The 23,577-nt window shown below is 44.4% G+C and overlaps 1 protein-coding gene across 4 annotated transcripts in view; it reads right to left on the reverse strand.

Moving 5' to 3' along the window:
- LOC140204100 (interferon-inducible GTPase 5-like) overlaps positions 1 to 23,577 on the reverse strand; it is a 628,716-nt gene that overhangs the window by 61,134 nt on the left and 544,005 nt on the right. The window lies entirely within an intron of this gene.

Here is a 23,577-nt window from a genome sequence, read left to right on the forward strand (position 1 = left end):
ATCTTGACAGCTCTCCTTCCATTAAACTCTCCCGTCCCTTCATTAACATCTCTGAATGCTGCTTCATTGTTTTCCTTATCTCTCTTTCTCCTGAAGACAGGTGGCAGACCAACTGCTGATCCCACTGGTGCTAGCACAGGACAACTAACATCTTAATCTATGTGTATTCTCGTCACATAAGTAATTAGCGGGTGAAGCTCCAGGACTTATCGACTTGATGATGTCAGAAGCTGGTGGAAGAGCACTTACACATATTTTCTATGTTCTATGATAATCAGATACACTTCCGTCTTGCAAAGGCAGTTCAACACTAGCATGCCAAATCTCATAACCTGCCTCATTTGGTGGACGAGGGGTTCGACCAGCAAAAGTTTGGAACCTTACTGGTAGATTGCCATGAGCCATCAAGTCATTACCGTGCACAATGTGCTACACCACAACACTTTGAACACCTGGAGGGTTTAGATCACTGAGAGTGAGGGATGGCTTCTCTGCAACTCCATTAGTTTGGATTTCAGGGTTTGAGTTATTCTGAAAAGCAGGTAGAGCTGTTTCAGGCTGGTTAGCATCACAGGAGACTGCTCTGAATTGAGGAGTTCTGGTCTTATTATTCTGCACCAGGGCCAGTTAGATGAATAACTCTGGCAAATGAACCATAGTCTTTTAGAATGTTCAGTATTTCCTCATCTTGTTCTGTTCCTGTTATGCCATTGACTAAAACAGCATTTGGGATTTTGATACTCTTTTCCTCTATGACTTCCATTTGCTTTTCACTGTTGCTCTTAACTAAACAAGTGAGTGTGAACAATAAGATTCTTCTAATGCTTTGTATACTAATCGATATGCTACTGGTTATCTAATACTCCTGGTTGGCTCGCCAATTTTATGTAACACCTGTATAGCACCAGCCTTATCGTGTGTGACTAGTCATAGCCTCCTTTAGAGAAAATCAAATTACACTATCTGCTAGTCGGCCATCAGAAGAATCCAGGTATCGGAAGGAGGCGGTGAATAGAAACCACACACTTCTGGAAATAAGGATGTGTTTATAAGAAAAATCAATATGTACAAAATATTTACATGAGCAAGAACAATTCAAAATTCACGCATTCTTTTTAGGTTCCAGATCTTAGATATCAAACCACAACAAATTCCTTTTTAACTAGAATCAGTAATATTCCTTAGAATAACCTTTGTTACTCCAATTAACTAATTAGATCTAGTGTTTTCCCTATTTAAAAGTTTACAGACTAAACTTCCCTTTCTTATCCCTAGTGAGTTAGAAAACCAAATATAATTCCTATTCTCAAGTATTATAGTTAACTTTAGTTTCAGTTTCAGGCAGTACATCTACAAGTTTAAATTCAAATTCAAAAATTATATATGCACAGTTTAACTGCTTTCACGGCAATCCTCCAACATCACAACTCTTAAACAAAGTAAATCACATTCAGTAACATATCAAAGTCTTTGCAAAAATAATCATTTCCTGCAGAAAATCAAATTCAGGTCCTTCGAATAAAATAAACGTATACATCCAACCGTATTAAATCCTCTGCATCATTACACATTTCGTTCCCGCACTGGTTCTTCGTCTTGGGTGGCTCGCCATCTTGTTTCTTGGTTCATTGGAATGAAATAGTTTATCATCCACAGAAAGTCAATTCACAAATGTACAAAAAGTTGACCAAATGCCTTGGTATAATTTTGCAGAACTAATTCCTGACCACACGGTAGGGATTTTGGACAATTGTCTCTGCCGATATTGTCTTGTTATAGCTGCAGCTTCAATAAGTTTTTTATCGCTATTGTCTCTCCTTCAGGAGTTTCACCCTGAGGGTTTCAAGTTAGTAGGGTAAAGGTACTCACTACTAATTTCCCTCTTAACAGTTCATGTCTTCAGCTTGCTGCGTTTCTCTCTTTGTCTGTGTTGTGTCTAGCCTGCCCCGCCCTCGCATAGCGTTCTTTTCAAATTCTCTTTTTTTTTTAAATCGGTAAACCTCGTTTTTATCCCTCCGAAGATAGAACTTTCTAACATTACAATTTTGAGTTTAATTAACCTGGGTTGTACGGTGCTACACAGGCGTTGCACCTGTCTCATTAACCATCCAGATTTTAACACTCCTCTCTTCAATTCCAACCTCACTCCTTCCGAACCCTCTGCTCTCCACTCCCTCCGCACTAATCCTAACCTCACCATCAAACCCGCATATAAGGGAGGTGCTGTAGTAGTCTGGTGAACTGACGTCTACCTTGCTGAGGCCCAGCGTCAACTCTCAGACTTACCCCTCGAACACAACCCCACTAAGAAACACCAGGCCATTATCTCCCACACCATCACCAACCTTATTGACTCTGGGGATCTCCCATCCAGTGCAACCAACCTCATAGTTCTCTCACCATGCACCTCCCATGCACCCAAAATCCACAACCTGCTTGTGCTGGTAGACCCATTGTTGCAGCTTGTTCCTGCCCCACTGAACTCATTCTGCATACCTCCACTGCTTTATCCTCCCCCACCCCCCACCCCGGTTCAGTCCCTTCCTATCTACATCCGTGACACCTCACACACTCTTGATATTTTCAAGGATTTCAGGTTCCCTGGCCCACATCATCTTATTTTTACTATGGATGTCCAGTCCCTATACACCTCCATCCCCCACCAAGAAGGCCTCAAGATTCTCCGTTTCTTTATGGACACCAGACCCAACCAGTTCCCCTCCACCAGCCCTCTCGTCCGTCTAGTGGAACTTGTACTTATTCTTAATAATTTCTCCTTTGGCTCCTCCCACTTCCTTCAAACGGAAGGGGTAGCCATGGGTACTCGCATGGGTCCCAGCTATGGCAGCCTGTTTGTTGGCTACGTTGACCAGTCTGTGTTGCAAGCCTACACTGGTGACCATCCCACAATTTTCCTATGCTACTTCGATGACTGCATTGGTGCTGCTTCCTGCACCCAAGATGAACTCATCAGTTCCATCCACTTGGCCTTCAACTTCCACCTGGCCCTCAAATTCACCTGGTCCTTTCCAACACTTCCCTTCTCTTTCCTGATCTCACTGTCTCTTTCTCCAGAGACAGCATATCCACCAACATCTATCAGAAACCAATGGACTCTCACAGCTACCTGGACTACTCGTCCCACCCTGTTACTTGTAAAAACACCATCCACTTCTCTCAATTCCTCCATCTCTGCTGCATCTTCTCTCAGGATGAGGCTTTTTATTCCAGAATGAAGGAGATGTCCTCCTTTTTCAAAGAAAGGGGCTTCCCTTCCTCCACCATCAACACTGCCCTCAACAGCATCTCTTCTATTTCACGCACCTCTGCTCTTACCCCATCCTCCTGCCACGCTACCAGGGATAGGGTTCCTCTGGTCCTCACCTACCACCCCACCAGCTTCCGCATCCAGCGCATCATTCTCTGAAACCTCCGCTACCTCCAGTTGGATCCCACCACCAGACACATCTTTTATCCCTCCCCTCAGATTCTGCTTTCTGCAGGGATCGTTCCCCACGCGACTCCCTTGTCCATTTGTCTCTCCCCACTGATCTCCCTCCTGGCACTTAACGTTGTAAGTGGAACAAGTGCTTCACCTGCCCCTACACCTCCTCTCTCACTATCATTCAGGGCCCCAAATAGTCTTTCCAGGTGAGGTGACACTTCACCTATAAGTCTTTTGGGGTCATATACTGCAGCCACCTGCATATCAGTGAGACTGATGTAGACTGGGAGACTGCTTTACCAAGCATCTATGCTTCGTCCACCAGAACAATCCAAATTTCCCAGTGGCCATCCATTTCAATTCCACTTCCCATTCCCATTCTGATATGCCCATCTATGGCCTCCTCCATTGTCGGGATAAGTTCACACTTATGTTGTTGGAGGAACAATACCTTATATTCCCTTTGGGTAGGCTCCAACCTGATGACATAAACAACAACTTCTCAAACTTCCAGTAATGCCTCCACCTTCCCCCCTTCACCATTTCCCTTCCCCTTGTCCCTCTCTCATGTTATCTCCTTGCCAGCTCATCGCCTTCCTCTGGTGCTCACTTCCCCACCCCCAACTTTCGTCTTTCTTCTATGGCTTTCAGTCTCTTTCAACAATAAAATTCTTAGCTCTTTGCTTCATCTCTCCCCCTCCAAGCTTCACCTATCACCTGGCGTTTCTCTCTCCCCTCCCGCCACCTTTCAAATCTAATCCTCAGCTTTATTTCTCCAGTCCTGCCTACAGGGTTCACCGTGAAACCTCAACTGTACTTTTTTCCATAGATGCCACCTGGCCTGCTGATCCTCCAGCAGTTTGTGTGTGTTGCTCACCTCTTTCTAAAGATGTAATATCAATTTTTACCAGAAAAGCCACTCCTCCTCTTCTGCCTACTTTTCAATAGATTGTATATCCTTGGATATTAAGCTCCTAATTGCAATCGTCTTGCAACCATGACTCCGGTATACCCACATAAGGCCTGCCAATCTCTAACTGTGCTACAAGATCATCTACTTTTTTCCACGTATTGTGTGTATTCAGATATAACACCTTCAGTCCTGTATTTGTCTTCCTTTTCAATTTTTCCCCCTTTTACACTGCAACACATACCACTGTCTGCAGTGTTGCCCTATCATCTACCCGTCCTTTCTTACAGACTCACCAAACATTACTTCTGCTGGTTAAACAACAACCCTATCCTCAGCCCTATTACCCCAGTTGTTATTCCCCTACCAATTTAGTTGTAACCCTCCCCAACAGCTCTAGCAAGGATATTGGTCTCCCTCTGGTTCAGGTGTAGCCCGTCCATTTTGTACAGATCATACCTTCCCCAAAAGAGATATCAATGATCGCGAAATCTGAAACCTTGGCCCCAGCACCAGTTTCTCAGCCACGCATTCAACAGCCAAATCATCCTGTTCTTGCCGTCAATGGTGCACGGCACAGGCAGCAATCCACAGTTTGTTAGCCTGGTGGTCCTACTTTTCAGCTTTCCACCTAGCTCTCTAAATTTTCTCTTTAGGACCTCCTCGCTTTTCCTTCCGATATCATTGATACCAGTTTGTATCAGCACATCTGGCTACTCACCCTCCCCCTTTAATATGTCATGATCCGAGACATCTCTGAAACTGGCAGCTAGGAGGCAACATACCATCTGAGACACTCTATCGCATCCATAGACTCGCCTCTCACTGTGGAATCTCCTATTCCGACTATAGTCTTTCTTTGTCCGCTTCCCTGATTTCTTATTATACAACATTGATCTAAATAAATTTCAAATAAAAAAAAAATATTTGATTGCATGAGTATTCACCCCATTGAAGTCAATATTTATTAGATACACCTTTGGCAACAATTACAGCCTTGAATCTTTGTGGGTCGGTCTCTATCAGCCTTGCACATCTGGACCTGCAATTTTTCCCCATTCTTCTTTACAGAACTGCTCAAGCTCTGTCAGATTGCATGGGGATCTTGAGTGAACAGCTCCTTTCATGTACAGCCACAAATTCTTGGTTGGATTGAGGTCTGGACTCTGATTTGGCCACTCCAGGACATTACCTTTGTTGATTTAAGCCATTCCTGTGTAGCTTTGGCTTTATGATTAGGGTCATTTTCCTGATGGAAAACAAATCTTCTCCAAAGTTGCAGTCCTCTTGGTTTTACTCCAGGATTTCCATTTTGCTGCATTCATTTTACCCTCTACCTTCCCAAGCCTTCCAGGGCCTGCTGCAGTGAAACATTCCCACAGCATGATGCAGCCGCCACCATGCTTCACGGTAGGGATGGGGTGTTTTTGATGATGTGCCCTGTTTGGCCTACACCAAAAATAGTGTTTAGTCTGATGGCCAAAAGCTCAATTTTTGTTACATCAGACCATAGAACCTTCTTCCAGCTGACTTCAGAATCTCCCTCATGTCTTTTGCAAACACTATTTGAGATTTCATGTGAGTTTCTTTTCAACACTGGTTTTCTATTTGCGATTCTCCCATAAAGCTGTGACTGATGAAGCACCTGGGCAACAGTCATTGTATGTGCAATCTCCCCATCTCAGCTCTGAAGCTTGTAACCCCTCCAGTGTTGCCATAGGTGTCTTGGTGGCCTCCGCCAGTAGTCCTCTTCCTGCATAGTTGCTGAGTTTTTAAGGATGGCCATTTCAAGGCAGATTTATAGTTGTGCCATATTCTTTCCATTTCTTGATGATTGACTTCACTGTACTCCAAGGGATAATCAGTGACTTGGAAATTTTCTTGTATCCGTCTCTGTCATGGTCCGGTCCGTGAAGTCCGCATTCTGGTTCACGGTCCGGTCCGTGGACTCAGGACTCCGGGTCTTCCAGCTGTCTTTTGTTTGAGTTAATCATAGGCACCTGATTCCCATCTAGTAGCTTGGAATATAAGTAGCCTTGGGTTTGAGTGTGAGTGGCTGGTTTGTTTTGTCAAGATCCCTTGGGAGCAACCTGCCTGTGGAAGGCTAGAGCAGCCAATTGTTATCTTTAGGCTGTGTTGGGGAACCATCCCCTCATGGAGCCTTGCTGTCAGTAGTTGGAGCTGTCTTTGTGGTATGGATTTGACTGTTTCTGTAGCCAGCTGAGGTTGCTGGCTGAACTGAGACTCTGAGCAACCCCAGAGCATAGATGGAACTGTCTGTCTTTCTTTGGTGTTGTCTCATCTTTTCCTCACCTCTGTGGGGTAAGCCAGGCCATTTTTCTGTTGCCCTGCGGGGTGATCTGTCTTGTCCTTGCCTCTGTGGAGTAAGTCAGGCTGTTCTGCCATTGCCCTGCAGAGGGTCTTGTCCTCGCCTCCGTGGGGTAAGTCAGGCCATTTTGTTGTTGCCCTGTGGGGGACCTGTCTTGTCTTGACTTTGCCTTTGTTGGGTAAGTCTGGCTGTTCTGCCATTACCCGACTGATAGTCCTGTCCCACCTTGGTTTGGAGAAGTTGAGTCCTGGCTTGCCTAAGTATTAGTCCCAGCTATGTACTGCCCTGTCTCATGTTGATGTGTTAAAAATGAGGCCTGGCTGAGTCCTGGCTTTTCAAAGGATAAGTCCTGGCTCTATGTTCATGTGCAGTTCCCAGTCTGTCTGAGTTCCAGCCTCTGTGTTAGCAGCCTCTGCAAGCTCATGATCACAGACCCCAGCTGGCAGCCAAGCTCTAAAAACCCAAACCAGTCTCCAAGAACCCAAGCTTTGAGGGTCCCAAGCCAAGCTCCAAGAACCCAAGCCAAGCACCAAGAACACAAGCCTGAAGTCCCCAGTTTCCAAGCTCAAGACCCAAGACCCCCTCCTGCAGCCAAGCTCAAGACCCAAGACCCCAGCCTCAAGAGCAAAGACCCCAGCCTGTCTCCAAGCTCAGGCCTCTAGACCCCAGCCATGTCCTGTCCTGAAGCCATGTCATGTTCTTGCCTGGTTCTGGGGTCTGAGCCCAAGGCAAGACCCAGGTTCTGGGTCCTTGTCCAGTCTTGGGTTTCGAGTTGAAGCCTTGTCTCAAGTCTATGGTTTCTAGTCCTGCTCCTGCTTTCCCTAGCCCAAGTCTGCGTTCTTGTCCCTGCTCCTGGTCTGAATCCTGTCACGTCCCTACTCTAGTCAAGTCCTGTTCCTTGTACTTCAGTGTCTGTGTCTCGCATTTGGGTCCGTTCCCAGTGCCCCCCACTGTGACAGCCTCCTGACTTGAGCTTTTCAATAACCTTTTTGCAGAGTTGCTTGGAATATTCTTTTGTGTTCATGGTATAGCTTTTGCCAGGATACTGACTCACCAGCCTTTGGGCCTTCCAGATACAGGTGTATTTTTACTACAATCAATTGAAACACCTTGACTGTATGCGGGTATCCAAAAGCAGATCTCCATTTAACTAATTAGGTGACTTCTAATTGGCTGCAGCAGTGATGTTTGGGTGTGTCACTTTAAAAAGGGGGTGAATACTTATGCAATCAAATATTTTGTGCTTTATATTGCTAATTAATTTAGATCATTTTGTAGCGATCTGTTTTCAATTTGACACAAGCCTTTTTTTCTCTTGGTCAGTGACAAAAGAGCCAAATTAAATCAATGTTGTAAAAGAATAAAACACAAACATTTCCATGGGGACTGTGAATAGATTTAATAGGCATTGTAAACCCATATTTCCTTCTGCACTTTAATAAAAAAAAAAAAAAAAATCTCCCATTTTTTTGATTAACAATCACAGGCAATCGTCTGTAGTTTCAGTCCACCATCAAGTGCTATGATCAATGAACAGGAAAGTGATGACATCATAATAGCTCAGGCAGATCCTGATTCTCTTCCTGAAGGTACATGAAGTGCGGCAGTCATATCTTGGTTGGGCTGTGGGGTAGAGAAGTATGGTCAAGTCCACCAAAGGGCAGGTTCTGAAATTTAACCCATTAAATACTGAACCCTAATTCACTGCATAATTCGAGTCTGGGAATCATCCTGCCTAACACTGTCCTACAGTAGTGAAAGACAATATTGCATGGGCCAGAAATAATATGATTTCTTCAGTACAGATTTCTCAGAATATGCCAAAAACAGAAATGTCACATTATGTTGCATTATAACCAACTTCAAGTAAAGTCTGAGAGAATGGGGCGTTAGCAAGAGATGTGGTGGTTATGTGATCATTGTAAAAAATGTAAAGTTTAAAGTGCATTTATTATCAAAGTATGTATAGATTATACAGACTTGAGATTTGTCTGCTTACGTGCAGCCACAAAACAAAGACACCCAAAAGAACTCATAAAAAGACCAACAAACACCCAATGTGCAGAGAGAGAAAGAAACAAATTGTCCAGCAATAAAAGTAAGCAAATAGCATCTAGAATGAAATTGAATCCTCAGACACGAAGCCTGAAGCAGCCAGAGCAGAATCTGTCCTCAGTCTCAGAGCGGAGTAAACGTCACTGAGCCCATAGGTATGAAGCCTCAGCCTCAGGTTCAGAGCAGAGTAAATGTCACAGAGCTCGCAGACATGAAGCCTGGAGCAAGCCTCAGCCTCAGTGCGGCACGGCACAGAGTAAATCTGTTGGATTAGCAAGCACAACTGACCTGACCCTCACCTCTGGTGTCATTTGGTGCCTCTCTGATTCTCAATACAAGAGCCCCTCAGGGCTGAGTACATATCCCCTCCTTTTCTTGCTGTATAACACTGTGTCACCACCCACAGCTCCAATCTGCTGACTAAATTTGCCAACGACATAACATTGATTTGCCTTATCTCTAACAATAACGAGGTAGCCTACAGGGAAGAAGTCATCCCTCTGACACAGTGGTGTCAAAAAAAGCAACTTCTCCCTCAATGTCACAAACACAAGTGAGCTGATTGTGGGTTACTGGAGGAATGGAGATGGGCTAACCCCTACTGACATCAATGGATCTGGGGTTGAGAGCGTAAACAGCTTTAAATTCCTCGGCATCCATATCAACGAGAACCTCATGTGGTCTTTCACCTCAGACAGTTGAAGAACCAAGTGTGGACCCCCAAATCCTAAGATCTTTCTACAGGGGCACCATTGAGAGCATCCTGACTGGCTGCATCACTGCCCGGTATGGGAACCGTACCTCCCTTAGTTGCAGGACTCTGCAGAGAGTGGTGCGGACAGCCCAGCACATCTGTAGTTGTGAACTTCCCATGATTCAGGACATTTACAAGGACACGTGTTTAGAAAGGGCCTGTAGGATCATTGGGGATCTGAGTCACCCCATCCACAATCTATTCCAGCTGCTACCATCCGGGAAACGGTACTGCAGCATAAGAGCCAGGACCAACAGGCTCCGGGATAGCTTCTTCCATCAGACTGATTAACTCACGCTGATTTGAGTGTACTCCATATTATATTGACTGTTCTATTTATTATAAATCACTATAATTGCAAATAGCATACTCAGACAGAGATGTAAGGTAAAAATTTTTACTCCTCATGTATGTGAAGGACATAAGAAATAAAGTCAACTCTGATTCTGATTCTAATTCTAATTCTAATCCATCAGGCCCAGCATTTAAATCATCCTTTGCACTGGGACCCGGTCCCAGTTGCATTGACACACTCTGGGCCTGGATCCCACTGCCATGTTTCAGCCCGTACCCAACCTTTCCAAATCGACCTGGTGCTTAGATCAATCTATCCTCACTCTTGGTTAAGGTGAACGTGCCTCAAATCGACCTCTCTTGCTCTGCTCTGCTCACATCGAATAAGCCTTGAGCTTGCCCTGATTTACTTTGAATATGCCTCAACCTTGCCCCAACTTTGCCTCGAACATGCCTTGTCTTTGCCTTGCACCATCATGCTTCAACCTCATTCTCAGCCTTGCCCTCACTCACCTCTTCATTGTTTTCCATAGTGGTTTACCATAATTTTTTACACAAACAATATGGTAAATGATGGTACAATTATGAGATACTGAGGATAAAATGCTTATAATAGGTAATTAATTTCTTAAATTAAGATGGTCGTCCTTCAGCTGTCCCACTTGTTACCGAGTGTCACTCCCCCCAATGCTCCCTTTATCTTTATCTCCCGCCAGTAAACTCTCACTTTGGGAGCAGTATCACCCACTTTGCGAACCACAGTCCTAGATTGTTCAATTGCCTCAAAACACCACAAATCAACATAGGTTCATATAAATTCTCTGCTTGCTGGTTGAGGGATTTTGTTTCCTTTGAGTTTGCCTTTGACCACATTTATTAAAATTTCTCCTTGATGCTACTGAATATATCACATTTTGTTTGATTATTTTGCTTAAAATGGTGATTGTCAGCCAGTGTGTGAGGCCATTTGTCTTATAGCATCTCCAGCAGAGTATTTATCTGCTGAGAAAGGGCGAGTTTGTGTAATTTTTACTGAGAACCAACAAAGCAACTCCTGCTGGAAGGGGAATGAATTAACCTTGATTGTATTCTCTTGATTATCTGTTGGTGCATGGCCAAGTGGTTAAGGCGTTCGTCTAGTGATCCGAAGGTCGCTAGTTCAAGCCTTGGCTGAGGCAGTGTGTTGTGTTCTTGAGCAAGGCACTTAACCACACATTGCTCTGAGATGACACCGGTGCCAAGCTGTATGGGTCCTAATGCCCTTCCCTTGGACTACATCGGTGGCGTGGAGAGGGGAGACTTGCAGCATAGGAAGCTGCTGGTATTACATATAACCTTGCCCAGGCCTGCATCCTGGAAACCTTCCAAGGTGCAAATCCATGGTCTCACGAGATTAACGGATGCCTAAAAAGAAATTCTCTTGATTGAACTGAGTGAAGAGAATAGCAGCCAGTATGGGAGGTGTCAATGGCAATATTGTGACAATAACAGAATTTTCACACCATCAGCAAACCTCAAAAAGCATTTTCAGAGATTGCCCTTTCTGCACTGGGTGAGATAATTCAGATTGGCCAGTGGCTACACACTGCTCCATTGCTACATTCAAGTTTGTGGATGATACCACCATCGTAGGCCAACTGGTGATGAATCAGCATATGGGAGAGAGATTGAAAATTGAGTGGACTGGGGTCATAACAACAACCCAATAACTCAATAACAATGTCAGCAAGACCAAGCAGCTGTTTATTGACTTCAGAAGGAAGAAACCAGAGGTCCAGGAGCCAGTCCTCATTGGAGCATCACAGGTGGAGAGGGGCAGCAACTTTAAATTCCTCGGTGTCATTATTTTAGAGGATCTGTCAGGCCCAGCATGTAAGTGCAATAACAAAGAAAGAATGGCAACACCTCTACTTCCTCTAGAGTTTGTGGAGATTCAGCATGACATCTAGAACTTTGACAAACTTCTATAGATACGTGGTGGTGGAGTGTATATTGACTGGCTGTATCATGGCCTGGTATGGAAACACCAATGCCCTTGAATGGAAAATCCCACAAAAAGTAGTGGATACAGCCCAGTCCATCACATGTAAAGCCCTCCCCATCACCAAGCATATCTGCACAAAGCAATGTCACAATAAAGCAGCATTCATTTTCAGAGATCCCCACCACTGAGGACATGCTCTCTTCTCGCAGCTGCCATCAGGAAGAAGGTGCAGGAGCCTCAGCCCACACAACACCAAGCTCAGTTCAGGTTATTTAACTATAGGGGATAACTTCACTCCACTTGCCCCATCATTGAGATGTTCTCACAGCCTATGGACTCACGTTTAGTGACTCTTTATCTGATGTTCTTGATATTTATTGATTACTTACCTTTAATTATTATTTCTTTCTTTTTGTATTTGCAGAGTTTGTTGTTGTCTGCACACTCGTTGAACACAAGTTGTTGTGGTCTTTCATCGATTCTATTATGGTTAATTATTCTATTGAGGTTTTATTGAGCATGTTCACAGAAAAAGTGAATCTTAGAGTTATGTACGGTAACATATATCTACTTTGATAATAAATTTATTTTGAACTGTGAACTTTGTTAAGATTTCTTTTCCCGGAGCCCAGCTCTGAATTGTTGTCATCCCACTGCAACTTTCAGTCTTCATCCCACACTTCTGTTGTCACACACTTTCCAAACATCCAGAACAAGGAGAGGGTTTTCTTGTCTTCAACGTCCATTTCACCAGCATCCATATTCAGACTGCACCAATGCAAACCAGTTCAAGTCCAGGAATTGATACTGTAATTAAAAAAAATAAAGAAAATATATCATTAAAAAAAGAAAAGTCCCCTGATATCAATGGATATATTTTAAATATTTTCAGCATTAAATCCCCAATATATGTCAACAAGACCATCAAGGAGCACTCGTTCAATGTCTATGGGCTATCCATTGGGTGATTGCAATGTTTGTAGATACTACCTGACAGATAATTTTCTCAACAGAAGTGTCCTTCTTGTGGAATCTGATTCACCCGGCAATGACATTGGATTCTTTTCTACAGATCAAACTACTGTCTATATAGATTCACATTGTATAGAGGCACAACTAACTGTTGCACATTTAACTAACACAGGCTATCTCCAGTGCTGGTAGTTATAGGGCAGAATAAACTGAAAGGACAGATAGTAGTGATCTGTCTTAACGCAAAGTTTTATTGTTGAAATATTTAATTAATAATAGATTTATCTCTGTCTACATAAATTGCTCAGTTGATTTAACCCACACACAATAAATCACAGAACAGATTATTCATTCAACCAGAAGACACAGAAGCAGAATTAGGCCATTGAGCCCATCAAGTCTGTTCTGCTATTCAATCATGGGTGATTTATTTTCCTTCTCATTCCCAATCTCCTGCCTGCTCCCTAGAACATTTGATAACCTAACTAATAAAGAACTTATCAGCCTCTGTATTAAATATACCCAATGACTTGGCCTTCACAGCCATCTGTGGCAAATAATTCGTGATATATAATCTGTTGTTCAGAGGTGTTCAGATCACAGTTCTGGTGAGCTGGTGTACAACACTTCCCCATCATTCTTCCCAGCGTAACCAGTCTTCTCCAGGCCCCTTTTTCAGTTTATTCTCTTCTCCCTCCCCTCAGTCCCAAGGATTTCACATCACTGGTCCCTGATGGTTGTCACATTTTCAACCACAGAGTAACCTTTACCATCACTGAACATTGACTCAATGACCCTGGTGGCAAACAACAGAGTGCATTATGTGTACAGTTACTGACGTATTTGGGAAAGTGGTAATTCTATTGGATTTTGATTGATGCTATTCCTGATGCTCCTGGTCCAAACATATTGTGATGGAGGCAACATCCTCATGATCAGTGAGATGTTGTCTGTTTGCTGACAATGACACTGTTAAATCTATACACATATCCATCATCAAGGACCCTCACCATCCAGGCTGTGCTCTCTTTTCACTGCTGCCTTTGGAAAGAGGGTACTGGAGCCTTAGATCCCACACCATCAGGTTTAGGAACAGTTATTAGCCTTCAGTCATCAGGCTCCTGAACCATCATGGATAACTTACTCACCCTAACATTGAACTGATCACTGAACACAACCTATGGACTCATTTTCAAGGACTCTACAACTCATGGTCACAGCTTTCTTTCTTTCTTTCCTTATCTGTCTGCCTATCTGTGTTTGTTTATTTATTTTTTTGTTTGTATTTGTGTTTATTTATTTGTTTTCACACAGTTTGTCTTCTTTCGCACAGATTTCTTGTCAGTCTTTGTGTGTGGTTTTCATTGATTTTATTGTATTTCTGTGTTTTATGTGAATGCTGGCAAGTAAATGAACCTCAGGATTGTACATGGTGTCAGAAACGTACACTGCTAACAAGTTTACTTCTAACTTTGATTTTCAGGCAGTTTACACTGCCAGGAGCAGCCACTCCAATCACTTTCTATAAGGGAAATGGTAAGATGTTGGTAAGACCTCAGACAAAGTCAGGAATCAAAGGATTGAACATGGTTCAACTCAGGGCATGGATCAACACTTGGATTTATGACATTGCAGATATCAGTCAGACTTGCTTGCAGGAGGGGCAGGAATGGCAGCTCAGTATTCTGGGGTTCCACTGTTTTAGATGTGACAGAATGGGAGGAATTAAAGGAGAATGGGTGATGTTACTAATCAGGAAAAATAACAAGGCAGTGCTCCACCAGGACAAACTGGTGAACTTATCTCATGAGGTGTTATGGGTGGAACCAAGGAATAAGAAAGGTATGATCACGTTAATGGGGCTATATTACAGACCACCCAATGGTCCACAGGATTTAGAGGAGCAATTTTGAAGGAAGATCACACACTGTTGCAAGAAATCTAAGGTTGTTATTGTAGGTGATTTCAACTTTCAAAATATTGACTGGGACTCCCATACTGTAAAATGATTAGATGGGTTAGAGTTGTCAAATGTGTTCGGGAACATTTCCTTTATCACTAGGTAGAAGTCCCAACTAAAGAGTGTGTGATACTTTCAAATGTATCAAGTGGCAGATGTTTGTGTTGGAGAACACTTTCCAACTCGAGATCACAATGCCATTGCAAACATGGAAATCATGGTAAAAGCAACACACACAAAATGCTCGTGGAATGCAACAGGCCAGGCAGCACCTATATGAAGAGGTACAGTCGATGTTTCAGGCCTATCGGGGGATTGGGGGGGGGGGCTCTTAATTCTCTGAGACCTTCACACCCCCTCACCTAACTCTTCAGGTTCTGACACTACTGGGGATACTTCCAGTCTACCTGGCGAGGCCTCCCCTGACCTATCACTTGTGCCTACCTGCAACTCGGATCCATCTGTCCCGTGGCCAAGCCCCGCTTCCTTCCCTGCAGAGTCCCGCTGCAACCCAGACTGTCCACTGTTAGCCCCCTCATTCACCTGACTCAGCGGGAGAACGGCTGGGAGTCTCTTCCTCCACCACTGGGATTTAGCAAAAGGCAGTATATACCAAACATTCAGGTCCTCATCTTCCGCATCAGTATCCCTCTCAGCGGCAGGGGCCAGCTTAACCTCTCCTGCTGTTGGCCCTGCAGTCGCCCCACGTTTCCACAGAGTGCTTTTACTAGGTGTAGGCTTGAAGTCAGGCTCGGCATCTACCTGCATCTCTTTTCCCAGGGGCAGCTGGTGGTTCTGGTGGACTCAACTCCAAACATGCTCAGTAACTCATGGATGAGTCGGCTCTTGAAATCCCGTCCCTGATCACTATGTATCTGCCTGGGGAGGCCACAATAAAGGAAATACTTCTCCCAGAACACTTTGGCCACTGTGGACACCCTCTGGCCTTTGGCAGGGAAAGTCTGCGCATATCTGGTGAAGTGATCCGTGATGACTAAGACATTCGCCGTGTTGCTGGCATCGGGTTCTATTGACAGGAATTTCATACACTCCAGGTCCAGAGACCCTGCACTCTGCAAGTGGGACAAGGGAGTTGCCCACATAGGCAGTGTCTTCCGTCGGATGCATCAAATGCATGACTTGCAGTATTCTTTGAACTCTGATTTCATCCTGGGCCAGTAAAACCGGTGTCTGAGCAATCCATACTCTTCTTCTGGCGTGACACCTGCTGCCAGCAGCCCTCCGCATTGTTCGTCTCCTTAGGGGATACGCCCCTGCATCTGCTCTGTCACTGGGGGGGGGGGGGGGGTGGAGGATGGGTCACACCGGCAGATAACAGCCGAAACATCTCTGTTCTCCACTCTGCCACAGTCTCCTCTACCGCTCCCCGGGGTAGGCTATCCGCGGTCACTTCACCGCAGGGGACTACTACTGAGGACTGTGCCCTGCTGACGGAGGCCTCCCACGCCTCCGACGTGTTTTCCTCTTCCCGTACCTCTCTGATCAGCTCAACAAAAGATGGAGGGGGTGCTTCTTACGAGACTGTCGGAGACCCCATGCTATCAGGTTCTGGGACTGGGCACCCCTGGCTATCTGATCCATTCTTAACTGAGCCAACTCAGCCGCTTGAATGACCCCTCTGCATTGCAAGTAATTTAGCTGCCTCTCTGGCTGAAAAATATAAACAGAAAGCTTCTGCCCCTTCTCTTGATGCATGTTCTGAAACCCCACCATGAGCTCCATGGGGCTTCCTGTCGGGCCAAAAACATTGTCTAGTGCTTGCCGATAATTTGACAGCTGTTACCACGAGAGATTGCAACCTGATGGCTCTCACAACTTCAGCGACCATTCAAACGTTCAGCCAATCTCTGCCGCTTCACGTCATCAGAGCACTGCCACTCATCCAACAACTGAGAGGTCTGCTCCACCCAAGTCTCATACTCCTCTTCCCCTTTAGGGGTGGGCGTTATTCCAGAGAATAGCCGCAGCCTATCATAGCAGAGACTTTGAACCTGGGCATTTTTCCATTTATACGTCAGACGGGTAAGGGCGGATACTAACTCAGAATTCTCAATCTTTACCGGGGGACGTGGTCTGATGAGCCATTCCTAATCCAACCTCTCCTTCCCCTCACTCCTCAGAAACAATAGAACCCTGTCTCTGAAATCCCTGCCCCCAACTACAGGCAACTCGATCACTACCCTCTCCTCCTCCCTGACAGTATGGACAAGCCACGGCCCTGCCTCACATGGGGCACCGATAGACAGTGAGAGTCCCACCGCCATTACGTCAGCGCTAGTTTGAACTAAAACCAGGTCTGAACCCCCCATTTTATCAAAACTCCACGCTACAATTCCAACTATGCCAATAGCTTTAACTGAACTCAAAAATCGAATGAACAATTCATCTGGGGTACGAATATCCACCCAACTCAACACGCATGCATTAGTTACCGGTAACCCCACAGAGGCGCACCATCGCTCCACACCAGCAGCATAAATACCAGCACAGATTTAAACACACAACCCACTGGTTCAATGCTCAGGGCAATCACGCAGCATCCAACGGAATCAATCCCGAACGTAGCCCTCATAATTGTGACCCTCAGGTCCTCAGGTTCGACCAGCCCATGATTGTCTAGGGGAAAACAGCCTGTGGCCCCACCAAACTGAGAAATCATGTTTGTGTGGATGCTATGTGATGTATTGCCCAGTTACCAACCTGCTCCGCAAAATATCAAACAGTACACAATGTGCAATTAAACGAATGAGCTTTATAATTCTTAATTTGACTATATGGTTCATAAAGAAACAAAACAAAAGAGAAGGGCCCATTCTCATGAAACAATCTATTGCGCAACATTGGAGCTCACTGTTCGTTCATTTGTTCCTGTCGATCTCTTCCAAGTGTAGCCTGCCCTCGGACCCTCGCTCCTCAGTCCACTCTGTCCATTCGCGTCCTCTCTCTCCATCACTCCGTGATGAAAGGCCGTGAAATCCAGACTCCCAGACACACCAGAAAGAACAACATCCTGCTCATTGCCTAACATGCCCCGTTATCTCTAGTCATAACCCAAACATTGCTGCTACAGAGAAATCATTGCCTTAGCAGTGGAACATTAAATAGAAGCCATTACGTTAGCCTTAGCAGTGAAACCTTACAGCATGTTACATGCGTAATGCTCAGGGCTATTGGCTCGTGTTTATCTAGGGGAAACCCTATCCACCCGCAAAACCGTGTCTCATGTTTGCATAGATGCTGTGTAATGCACCCTGGTACAAACTCATACATCAAATATCAGACAGCACACAATGAACAATTTACAGATTACACTTTATAGATTTACTGGAACTATGTAATTAATAGAGATACAATATAAAAGGAAAGTAAAAGGCTCCAGACTTACCACAGTTAAACAACTTCGTACACAACAGGGGCCTCCTGTCCACTAGTCAATCTCCTCCGACCTCCTTGACCCGCTGCCTGGGACCACCCACGGTGGTTGACCAGAGCACGCCCAGCACATCCTTCTTCTTCGGTTCTCCTCCCGAAAAACCCGCGCACTCACCCAGGTTCTCACACATACAGATAGAATAACATAGCTTCCATTGGTTAGTTCCTCCGTTACCTATAGCTATAACCCAAACATTTCAGCTACAGAGAACATTACCTCATAGTTAACATTACAAAGAAGCTATTTCATTATTACACTTCAGAGGAGCCATTTTATAATTAGCAGTTAATATTTCTGAGAACCTTACACATGTATTTACTCAGAAGACAGATACAGAGTCTATAGAAATGAGGCTAAGTGGCATCAACTTCATAGACCCTTTACAGATTATAGAGGAGGAGGTGTTTGCTGTCCTGATGCAAATCAGGGCGGATAAATCCCCAGGGCCTGATGAGGATATCCTTCGGATCCTACGGAAATTAAGTTCAGAAACTGCAGGGCTGTAGCAGAGAAACTTAAAACATCCTTAGTGACAGGATTGGTACCAGAGGACTGAAGGATAGCCGATGTTGTTCTGCTCCATAAAGAAAGGCTCTAAACATAAACCAGGGAATTATAGACTAGTGAGTCTGACATCACCATGGAAAAGTTATTTGTAGGTGTTCCATGGGACCGGATATACAAGCGTTTGAATGGACATGGACCGATTAGGGATAGTTGGCATGGCTTTGTGTGTGGTAGATTATGTTTAATCAATCTTATAGAATTTATTCAGGAAGTTACCAGGAAAGTTGATGGAGGCAATGATGTTGTCTACATGGACTGTAACAAGGCGTTTGACAAGCTCCTGCATGGGAGGTTGGTCAAGAAGGTTAAGTCGCTTGGCATTCAAGATAGAACATAGAACAGTACAGCACAGTACAGGCCCTTCGGCCCACAATGTTGTGCCGACCCTTAAACACTGCCTCCTATATAACCCCCCACATTAAATTCCTCCATATACCTGTCTAGTAGTCTCTTAAATTTCACTGGTATATCTACCTCCACCACTGACTCAGGCAGTGCATTCCATGCACAAACCACTCTCTGAGTGAAAATCCTTCCCCTAATATACCCCTTGAACTTCTCACCCCTTACCTGAAAGCCATGTCCTCTTGTATTGAGCAGTGGTGCCCTGGGGAAGAGGCACTGGCTGTCCACTCTATCTATTGCTCTTAAGATGTGGTAGTAAATTGGATTAGACATTGAATTTGTGGGAGAGGCCAGAGACTGGTAATACATAGTTGCCTATTCTGACAGGATGCTGTGACCAGTGGTGTGCCGTAGGTTCGGTGCAGGATCCATTGTTGTTTGTCATCTATATCAATGTTCTGGATGATAAAGTAGTTAACTGGATCGGCAAATTTGCGGATGACACCAAGATTGGGGTTTAGTGGACAGTGAGGAAGCCTATCATGGCTTGCAGAGTGATATGGATCAACTGTAAAAATGGTCTGAACAAATGGTAGATGGAAGTTAATGCAGACAAGTGCCATTTGTTGCACTTCAATAGGACTAACCTGGGCAGGTCTTACACAGTGAATGGTTGGGCACTGAGGGGTGTGGTAGAACAAAGTGCTCTTGGGAGACAGGTCCCTAATTCATTGAAAGTGGCATCTCAGGTAGATAGGATCATAACAGGATCATAAAGAAAGCTTTTGGCACATTGACCTTCACAAACCAAGACACTGGTGAGGCTTAGTTTGGAGTATTGTGTGCCGTTTCGGTCACCTACCTACAAGAAAGATACAATTAAGTTTGAAAGAGTATCGAGAATATTTACAAGGATGTTGTTGGGTGTTGAGAACTTGAGTTATAAGGAAAAATCGAATAGGTTAGGACCTCATTCCTTCGAAACAGAAGATTGAGAGGAGATTTGATAGCGGTATACAAAATTATGAAGGGGATAAATAGGTTAAATTAAAGCAGTCTTTTTACCCTGTGGTTGGGTGGACAACAACAGAGGTCATGGGTTCAGGCTGAATGGTGAAAAGTTTAAGCTGAACATGAGGGGAAACTTCTTCATGCGCTTGTCATCATTGTCATTAGGTCGCATCTGTTATTTCCAGTTGGCGGATGATTTCCCTCCACACTGCTCTGACATATTGGGAAATCATGTACTCAACAGATTACAGCAGTGGTTTGCCTTTCCCTTCTTCCAGGTGAGTTCAAAGAGATCACTACCTCTTGCAGTATATGACCAGGACATCTAGGTGCCTTGTTGTGCTCTTAGGTCTCCACCAACGCCTGCTGGTCTGCCTTCTTGACCATTGGACCATTTATCTGTCTCCTCCGCTCAATCTACCAGGGTCAGACTTCACACGTTGGGACAGACAAATCCCCTACCTCACCGACGGTCAAAGACCCGTCGGCTACCCTCACCTGGTTTAGCCCATCTGCCGAGATGGTTTACTGGGGTGTGGCCGCTGCGCGTGTTACAGCTACTTGGAACCACAGGTGAGAGCTGAGCGCCTGGTGTGGACCAAATGTGGACGAGCTGCCCTGAAAAAGGACATGACAGGCCCCCCCACCAGAGGTGCTACCTCTCCCTAGACACCCCATACACCCCCTAGTCCATCTAGCATATGGACTAGATGGGTCAAAGGGTCTGTTTCTGTGCTGTACTTTTTATGACTCTCTGATTCTAAATTGCTATGAAGGATCACAGTAAGTTTAATGGAATTTATATTTTTAATATGTTAATTTTACTTGAGTACCTTGGTTAGTTATTAAGTATTTTTTCTTCTGTACAATTTTAATACTTTCTTGATTTTTAATACTTCTAATATGTTTGGTAGTGCAGTAGCATAGTGATTTACACTGACAGTGATTGGAAGGTTGGTGTTCAATTCCTGTCACTGTCTATCAGGAGTTAGTGTGTACTCCCCGTCATTGTGTGCATTTCCTCTGGATGCCTGGTCTACTCCCATATGTACAGGTCGGGGTTAGTAAGTTGTGGCTATGCTATGTTGGTACCAGAATCACTGTGACAATTGTGGGCTGTCCCCAGAACATCCAGGAACGGTTAAATTAAAGCAGTTGATACAAACAATGTCTTTTAGGTTTCAATGTTTCGATGTACAGCTGATCTTTTATCAATCTATTTAAAATTTTTATCAAATGCATTCACGGTTTTGAAAAGCTGTGACAGCCAGATAAAAGTTATGATTTAGCCATCTGCATTTTGTTTCAACATTTCCATGAGCACTGCCTCTTTACCCCTACTGTGTGAAAGTGTTACAATGTGGAAATCACTCATCGACACAGAAACTCACTAATGAAAATAATGGGAAAAACTTGTGTGAAGATGCTTCACAGGTGAACATAGACATTGTAGATCAGTGACCAACACTGGGAAAACAACCCATTGTAAATCTCAATGGTTACGTGATTCACTGGATTGTGGAGTCATCATTTTCTTTATTCCACATGTAAGGGGTTTCTTTTTTTTTGTCACTGCGTAGTCTAATTAAAATGGCTTCTTTGTTATGTTATAATTGAAGGGCTTCTTTGTTACGTTAGCTGCTGAGAAAGTCCTCATGCTAGCAGATTGTTTGGATCACGTTACTGATAAGAAGGTATTACGAACCAATTGGGATAGTTGTTATGCTTTTGGTTTGTCTGTAAGATATTGTATGCGTGGGGTTTTGGGGAGAAGGTGGGAGAGAGAGGCAGAGGTGCTGGGAGTCCACTAATGGGGTCGGACCCCAAGCAGGAGTCCGAGGTCCAGGGTGAGGAGAGGAGATGGACTCGTGTGGAGCATCTGGTCGACCACCGTTGTTGGTCCCAGGTGGCCGGTCGAGGTGGTTTGAGGGGATTGCAGGGTGAAGAAGAAGGGTCCTGAGGTCCAACTGCTTGTGCACGAAGAGATTGAACTTTGATAAGTGAGGCACCTTTTATTTTTCTGTTATGTTTTATTCTCTATTAATTATATAGTTCCAGTAATATCTATAAACTGTAAATCATTTAATCGTATCTGGTGTATTGTCTGTTATTTGGGCGGGGTGGGGTACATCACACAGCATCCACACAAACTAATTACCCAGATTGGTGGGGCCGAGGGTTGTTTCCCTAGACGACAGTGAGCCGAGCGACCCTGAGATTGGCCAGGGGGGCTACACACGTATCATTAAGGATGACCCATATCTAATGGAAGAGGGTAATTCTACCAACTATCTGATCAACCATTGTAATGAAAAGATACTTGTGACTGAGTGGTCTGGAAGATATCAGCTGTGTCCGTTACTCTGCATTCTACAGGTGAGGTGTTTACATCTGGCAGATACCTTTACACATTTATATTCTCATTGAACTGCACACCCCAGCAGTATGAAGTACAATGTGTATCTCTGGCCATTATTTCAACAAGATTATTCATTGTCACATTGGTACTACACCCCTCTCCTTTCCTCACATTGTGTCATCCAAAACCTGCTTCTCCACAGGCAACACTGACGATCCTTTATCAATGCCAGTTGGAAGCAAGAAGTGCTGATGGAAACAATATAATTTCTGGACTGCAAGTAATCAGTTGTTTGTCTGACGGTCAGCATGGACATGGGAGGCCAAAGAGCCTGTTTCCACGTCGGATCTCTCTGTGACTCTTGATGTGTTCCTGTTAATGGATAAGCTGCAATCTATGAACCAGAGTGAAACATACAAAAAGAATATTAAAATACAATTGGTATTTAGTGCACGACAACAGTGCTTTTACTCCTGACTTCCTCCACTGACCTCCTCCTCATCCCTCTCATGTTTTCTGCTCACTGTAGTGTTTCTACTTCCTCCAAATATGCCCGTAATGTCTGGAATCATTTTTCTGTCTAGTTCTAATTTGTACATTTCTGGTTCTCCCTGCTCTTCATCCTGCATCACAGGATTTCTCTTACAGCAACAGTAGTTCAGTTCCTGGTTCAATCCGACATTCGACTGATCCATCAGATGTCTCCGCATGGGTCACATTCTGGTCCCCTGCATGGAGGTAGCTTTCCTCACTACACAAATACTCAGAATTCTTTGGTTCAGTCCCTTCCTGTCTTCATCCTTGACACTTCACCTGCTCTCAAACACCTCAGTCATAAAGTTCCCTGTCCCTGATTGCCCCATATTCACTATGGATGTCCAATCCCTATACAGATCTCTCCCTCATTATGAAGGATGTAAACCTCTCTGAATCTTTCTGAACAATAGACCTGAACAGTTCTGCTCCACAACCACCCTCCTCCCTTTGTCAGAACTGGTTCTCCTTCGGCTTCTCCCACTTTTTCCAATCCTACCGTGTTCTCATGGGCCCCTGTGACGACCCCAACTGTACCTGACATTTTGTTGGCTACAAGTCTGCACTGGTAATGCACCCCAACGCTTCCTGTGCTACATCGATG

This window comes from Mobula birostris, chromosome 10 (genome assembly GCF_030028105.1).
Source record: "Mobula birostris isolate sMobBir1 chromosome 10, sMobBir1.hap1, whole genome shotgun sequence".
Taxonomy (NCBI): domain Eukaryota; kingdom Metazoa; phylum Chordata; class Chondrichthyes; order Myliobatiformes; family Myliobatidae; genus Mobula; species Mobula birostris.